Source organism: Octopus bimaculoides, chromosome 1 (assembly GCF_001194135.2).
Source record: "Octopus bimaculoides isolate UCB-OBI-ISO-001 chromosome 1, ASM119413v2, whole genome shotgun sequence".
In the NCBI taxonomy this organism is placed as follows: Eukaryota; Metazoa; Mollusca; class Cephalopoda; order Octopoda; family Octopodidae; genus Octopus; species Octopus bimaculoides.
Window position 1 is genome coordinate 81,190,771 of NC_068981.1, and position 8,158 is coordinate 81,198,928.

Sequence of the window (8,158 nt, forward strand, 5' to 3'; positions counted from 1 at the left end):
CATGTAGGAAACTGCTCAAAAAGTTGTTAGGATGAAATAACCGTGAAGTTTTTTGTGTGAAAAACCACAAAGGTCTCAGCCGCAAAGAAGTCTTTGGTTATAGGCTCTGGAAATCATTGACAAAATGAAAAACTTTAACGTAGGAAAATTTACTTAGCTTTTCACTTGTGATGGATGAGAATGTAGAGGCAATCCTGAAGTTGAACGTTGCGAAGCATACAAATTCAATGGCTGTTGAAACGGGGTCTGTAGATATTTTAGCTCGGGGTAATGCCGTATTTACTTATGTCAGCGGCAGTTCGTGTAGTATTATTGGTCGCATGCGCGGATAAACTTTCCGGAAATGTCGTCGGCTATTAAGGCGTCACTACAAGTTCAACATATAGAACTTTTATTTAAGCTAACTTCTTCACGATATGAAATATAAAAAGATAAAAGCGGTCTAGATTTATAACGACAACAGCAGCAGCAGCAACAACAACAATAATAATTGAAATGACTGTAATGTTTGAAGTGAAAAAATATTTCATGTATGTAATATCAAGAAATTACTACTTGTACTGAAGCACATTTATTCTTTCTGCTAAGGTATAGAGACTTCACATTTGACATTAACCGCACTAATATTAACTTATCTTTTCATGAAGAGGTCAATCCTAAAATAAAAATACATTTCGTCTTTGAAAGCGAAGCAACAAGTAAAAAATAAAAATTTATATAACACATCGGACTTTCTGACCTTTCGAGTTTAGAAGCGGTACCTTTTTAAAGGCTTCCGTATTACTGTATTAACAGTTGTCAAATGGATAAAAAACAAAACGACGAATGCAAGTTAACAATAGCTTCGTGACAAAAGCAAGATATTATAACCACCTTTCCTCTTTAAGAATTCTCAGATTCCATAGATTGAATCCTTCAATCCAATTCCAGCTGAAAGCATGTTTTTGCATCTATCAATGAAAAACCGCCCAATAGTACCTTTCTTTCCAAATTCCAAGCTAAACTGTTTTAGTTGATTTATTTGACAGGTTTTAATAACAGTAAAATAACAACAAAAAATGTTTAAGGGAAATCTTATTCACTCCTGATATAATCATTGAATACTCAACATGGACTTTCCTTTAGAAAATGATATTGTAATCGTATGCCAATCTTTTAATCTACCAAATTTCATTCACAAGATTTTGGGCGACGAACTGACGTTATGAGTATTACTCAAATGTTAATCTTATTTGAGATTTATAAAGTGTCAGCAACTAATATAGGCGCAGGAGTGGCTGTGTGGTAAGTAGCTTGCTTACCAACCACATGGTTCTGGGTTCAGTCCCACTGCGTGGCACCTTGGGCAAGTGTCTTCTACTATAGCCTCGGGCCGACCAAAGCCTTGTGAGTGGATTTGGTAGACGGAAACTGAAAGAAGCCCGTCGTATATATATGTGTGTTTCTGTGTCTGTGTTTGTCCCCCGCAACATCGCTTGACAACCGATGCTGGTGTGTTTACGTCCCCGTAACTTAGCGGTTCGGCAAAATATACCGATAGAATAAGTACTAGGCTTACAAAGAATAAGTCCTTGGGTCGATTTGCTCGACTAAAGGCGGTGCTCCAGCATGGCCGCAGTCACATGACTGAAACAAGTAAAAGAGTAAAAGAGCAATATCCAATGTAGTCATAAATTTCGTTTTTAAGACAGTAAGATATGATTTAAGGGAAATTTCATTGCTGCTGTTACCAGATCAGGCAAGCACTTAAAAAGCACCTTTTTTCGATTGCATAACGTTGTTGCTGAACTGGCTATGAATGAGCAAACCTATGACCAAATTTCAGTCATGATCGTCTCTGCTTTTCTAGGACTGTGTTAGTCAATGTATCCTTTCTTTTTTAAAGACAATAGCGTGTTATTTGATTGCTATTTCTAGCAGGGTGCGCAACCAGGTCAAGCAAGCACTTAGAAGCTCTCTTATGCGATTGTTTATGTTGTTACTGAGCACTGGGTAAAATAGTATAACAGGTGATTTCAATCCCATGTAAATTACGAGTTTATCATGTGTACAGATCCCATTTCTGCTAACCAATGCTTTTTGTGCATGTGATAGTCTGGCGATAGTCACAAGAATGTTAACAGAGGCTACAAATACAGCGGCTTTTAGCACCAAAATGCCACAGTGAATTTGGCCCTTGGTGAATTCCTCTTACTAATAGCTGTTTCCACACTAAATACTCAACCAAGCGCATTTTCACTAAGAGCTGTTCTCACAGTTTTTTGTACTCAACCCGGTTCAGTAGATGAAGACAACCACCTCGGCAACATGAATATGCACTGATGAGAAAAATAGCCTAAATATCAAATTTCTGATGATCTCCTACACCTGTGATATCCGTCATTGATATAAAATTTACTCTTCTTGTATTGCCTGCACACCTTTTGCATCAACGTCTATAACTGACAGGTCTTTTGTCATAACCACGCTATAGTAGCCATGAATGAGAAAAAAACCTACGATCAAATTTCAGCCGTGACCATCTCCAATTTTATTTTAATTTTAGGCAGTGCATCTAGGACTACGTCATTCAATTTATCCATCCGTTTTTAAAAGACAGTAGCACATGATTTGACGGACATTTGATTGTTATTTCTAGCAAAGCGAGCAACCACATAGGAGTTCTGTTGGTGACCTGTGGATTGCATGGTTGTAGGAAGTGGGAAAGGAATCGAAGTTCACACATGTTTCTGTACTGAAGGAAGGAGACATTTTTCCTATTGACATTCTTCATTGAGTTGCCCTTTTAGAATTGCTATTTAGCTTGTGGTCAGCTCCAGTCTAATACATCTATGACCAAAGGAATTTGTTGCTTTGTTTAATCTTGTTTTATTAAGTATTTTACATCATTAAAGAAAATAAAGTCGTGTAATCAAAAACAAAAACAAATGATAAATGAATGTGGCGATTTCGATTTCCAGTGTGTCGAAAATGTCCGCAGCTGATTGGCTTAAATTTTAAAATTTTCAATTTTCAAAGGCTCGTTACTTCTTTATTTTTAATTTCTCAAAAAAAAAAAAAAAAAAAAAAAGTTATGATTTTCATAGGCGCAGGAGTGGATGTGTGGGCAGAAGAGGATATAGGAATTATTTTGTGCCACTTGATAGACCAACCTTCTGGGTCGGTGCCCTGTCTTATAAGGCAGCAAGTATTTGTGCAGAAAGCCTTAAACTTAATCCATTGCCTAACTTAACACCTAGCACATTGATTACCCTTAGCAGAGTTCACTCAGTGACAAGCATTCGAGACAGATCTCCAGTTTGAAGATTCCATTCTCTCTCCTTTTTGTCTTGAAGGCCCTGTAAAAAGCCATGGACATTGCTTTTCTCCCCGACTAAAAGATGAAAAAAGAAAAAAAAAATCAGTAGCACTACATACGTTGTGTTGTGCAAGGGTTTGGTCCAAATCCTTGCAACAGTGCGAACTCAACAAAACGCATGCAAAAGTGGGTTTTTACAAACTTATTTGTGAAACTTCAGCAAGGAAAAGGAAAGATGTAGTAAACAGAAATCTACTCCTAATTTGAATTAAATCAGCTGAGAGGACTACCACTCATGTCTATTTTTATCCAATTTATCCCACAAAATTTAGTTTTCATCTTTCTGTAATAAAGCTTTTATTTGGCCAAGCAACAACTTTTAATAAACAAACATGAAAGACTATTTGAAAATACAGAATGTCTGATCCTTTCTTTACTAACACATGCTATATTTGATTAATTTTTTCTTCCTCTTTTTACATGAGGGTGTTAGCTAAAATAGTTATTTGCTCTTTTTTTTATCTGTTTAATACGCTGAACACCTATAGGTGACCTATTTTATGAAAAGGAATTTATTGCAGAGAAATGGAATAAAAAACATTTCTCTTCTCAAAAGAGGCCTAATTGAAATACTCAAATTCATTGACATAAGTCTCTCCTCTTTTCCGTAACACATACACACAGAAATGCATTATAACGTCCCACAACAGTAACAACGTCGTGATACCAATGAAACATTAAATACTCTTTAATCATTTGGGATCCCCACTAAAGCTACAGTTTACTTCCTTATTTCCTAAGAGGAACTTTATATAATTATAGACCTAATTTTCTTCCATACCCCAGAGGGATTGCAAATAAAAGTTGTTAAAGCTTTGAAATTCCCGCTAGAGCAGCGCTAGCCTAATTATATAAGACAAAATACACCGAGAATTTGTTCTAGGTAAAACAATTTACGAAATCTGGTAAGAAATCACTCACATCTTGCTCCTTTAAACAGTATAATTCATTACTTTGCATTTTTATTTTGATTGGTTCCTCAGCTTTACAACAAAATAATGGCTACAACACAGGGATTATTAAATACAAAATGTAAGGGGAAAAATGTTTTTTTACACACATACGGACATCATCATCATCATTATTAAGCTTCATATTCTGTCAAGTTCAACTTTGCCTTTTTTATTTTCAGGGTTGATAAAATAAGTAACAGTTTAGCACTGGGGGTTGATGTAATTGACTAGCTCCTTCCCCAAAATTTCAGGCCTTATACCTTATAGTAGAAGGATTGTTAATATTAGATCTCAAATTCTACTAAATTTATCTTTGTCATCCTTTTAGGGATGATAAAATAAGTGCATGTTGAACACTAGGGTAATTGACTTAGCCACTCCCTTAAAATTTCTGGCTTTGTGTCAAAATTTGAAAACATTTAGGTAATGAATAAATGGAAAAAGAAAAAAAAAATTTCTTAATACTCAAAACATATAATTTCTTTATCATGTAAATTAACCAGAATACCATGGTGATACACTGGGTTTCTTGTTAACAGAACAGCTCTGCCAGCATTCATTCAGTCAATAAAAGATCTGACTGTAAGTCAAGATATGGCTGCATATCTTGGCTTTTGCTGGCAAATCTGCTTTGCTAACAAGAAATATAGTATCTGTGTAACATACTAACTGTAATTTCATATAATAATTTGTATTCTACCCACCCATTCCATTTGTTTTTTCAAATTTGGATTGAACAACATGAAATGCTAATCATTTAGTTTAGAACTTAAGGATTTTTACAACATAATTTTTACTGTCGAATTGTGTTATCAAAAAGTTAAGTCAAATAAATATAAAAAGTTAGGGAACAATTCACTTAGACACATCAAAAAATTGGTCTTGCTTTATATCGTACCTACAAGCGAAAAATACTCAATTAAAACCTTCAAAATCAATACAAATATTAGCCTTCACAATCTTGCTTAAACACAAAACTATTGATTAGGTTTTCTCTTTAGGACCAGAGAACACTCCTGGCATGATTTGATGCTCTCTACAAAATCCCAAGCATGCTTCACATATTTATGATACTGTTGCAGTCATAAAGAAATATGGTTCTTCGTCTGAGTAGCAATATACTGCTAACACTGGCTTACAGATGCACTATTTTTTCTATATGTTTATTCTACTGTTGTTACAATTTCTATTCCTCTGAACCAGTAAGTTGCATACCACTGTCATAGATCCCTGTCTGACACACCTGTCTCTTGTATTCCCTGCCAGATCTTACTAATTACCAAATCATTCTTCAGAGGCATCACTTCATACATGTTTTTCCTAATTACATCAACTTACAGAAATTCAAGGTGAATAGCAAACTGCCTTGATCTTGTCTTGTGGGGTTGTTAGAATGGCTATGGTTACTGTCTCTTCTCTAATAAAACTCAAGAGAGAGATTGAAACCTAAAATATGAGCTAGATATCCAAACATTAGAATATTAAGGATAAACTATTTGCAACATAGAGCACTCTCAGCTTTTTACCTATAATTACAGGTAAAAAGAAAAAGATGTGTGTTGATATTTTCAAGAACATGAACAAATTAGCTAGTGGGGTAGGTAAGGAAATAGTCAGAGGTCACCAGACTGTTTCATTTGTACAGGCACTGAGTTATATTCCTGGCCAAGATAGTTCAATACAAATCACAAGTGAAACCTGCAGCTACTATACACATTAGCATTAAAAAAAATAATACTCCATCCACTAAGATACTGAGTCTGACCCACTTTCTGTCTTTTATTCCTGAACTACACTGATTCCTGTTCTTACAAATAAGCTGAATACTCGTTCTACTCAATGCACTTACCTGCCTTTCTACTTGTGGTAACTCACAATTCTTTCCTTCCCAGAATTGCAATCCTCACTGACACCTAAAATAAAAAAAACATGAGCAATCTCTACGGGTTACACAATCTGTTAGAAATAGCTGACAGATCTCCTTCAGTGTTTCAGTTTATTGTGTTATATTAGTAAAGGATGCATTAGATAATTAGTTCCAAGCTTACACCTAAAAGGTTAGAGTGTTCTCAGCTGGAATGCCTTTCAAGCATGAGTCTACTCAATCGTGGTTGATACAGAGCTCAACAACAGCAACATAGGCAATTTATAAAATTTGAAACTGAACCTGCAAAGGACATAAGAACTGTTTCTTTCTTTTCTCATATTAAATAATAATTTCTAGCATAGACACAAAACCAGATATTTAAAATGACATGCTATTTTATTATGCAACCATAATATACTATAAAGTATATTAAACATTTTTATAAGTCAATGCCATGTTCTTATTTCTTTATTGCCCACAAGGGGCTAAACAAAGACAAAGGGGTTAAGTTGATTACATCGACCCAAGTGCATAACTGGTACTTAATTTATCGACCCCAAAAGGATGAAAGGCAAAGTCGACCTCAGCAGAATTTGAACTCAGAATGTAACAGCAGACAAAATACTGCTAAGCATTTCGCCTTGTGTGATAACGTTTCTGCCAGCTCACTGCCTTAATAAGTCAATACCATGTTCTACTGTGTTAGCAGTGCACTTGTATCAGATATTTAGAGAGAGAGGTTAGTTTACTACTTCTACTGCAGTACTTAAATTATCACTCCAGAAGGATGAAAAGCAAAGTTGACCATGGCAAGATTTGAACTCAGAATGTAATGAGCCAGAACAAATACCGAAATGTATCTTGTTCAATGCTCTAATAATTCTGCCAACACAAATTAATGCCCATATATACCTATCCTCCTAGCTCAAGCTAACAAGTTATTGTTCCTGCTATTAGGGTATTATGCCCTCCTAAAACCCAATGTACATTTTCATTTTTTCCCCACACAACTGAAATTAGTAAGAGATTCCCTCATAGAAATGGGTTTGAATAATGAAATCAAATAGAGTTGTTGTCTAGCTCTGGGTCAGCTGTAATCAAGCAGACTCGTTATCTTCCCATCTTTATTACATTACCCTGGACATATATGCTCCCTTTCCTTTTTAATTCTGTAGTATGCAATTTGAAAGAGACTTTGGTGCTATTTTGAGAATGTTAAGTAATCAAGTAGAAGCCATCTCTCTTTGGCTAGAATCAAAACCAAGAAGTAATAAGGGGCATGGATTAAGAAAGGGTTAAGAGTTGCTGAAACAGTTTCAAGTTCCAATCAAAATGATTTCTCTTCATTTATACCTTATAATGCATGTTACATTTGCACATCCTTTCCACAATAACTTTTGTGGCTTCATGCCCAACTAAAAAAAGCCGAAATCTAAATCTATAAGGCTGTAATTGGATATTAAAGAACTGGAGTTTTAGAGTTTGTTATACAAGCAATTCTTTATGTATCAGTTATCAATACCTGAATTTTGGTTTCAAGTTTATATTACCCGATACTGGTGAACGAGTATATCTAGATCATTTAATTATAATATTAGTTGACAGAGTTTTTGCCAGGAACCACACAAATGTCACCTTTGTAGCAGTCATCCGAGGTTAAATCTAATAGCAGAGACATTTGAAAAGCAATCATTGAATTAAAAGGTTTTGTATACCGAGTTTGTTTTAACACCTGTTTTCAAATTTGAACAACTAACAAAAACACTAATCACAGGTAGGTTATTAAGACAGTTTCAATTCACCCAGCAAAAGTGCAGGCATGGTGATGTGATTAAAAAGCATGCTTTGCAACCACATGCTTTTGGATTCAGTCCCATTATGCAAACGTCTTCTGACAACCTCAAACCCACTAATACCTTCTATGTGAGTTTGGTGGATGGAAACCGTGTGGAAGCCCATTGTATATCTATATATGTCTGT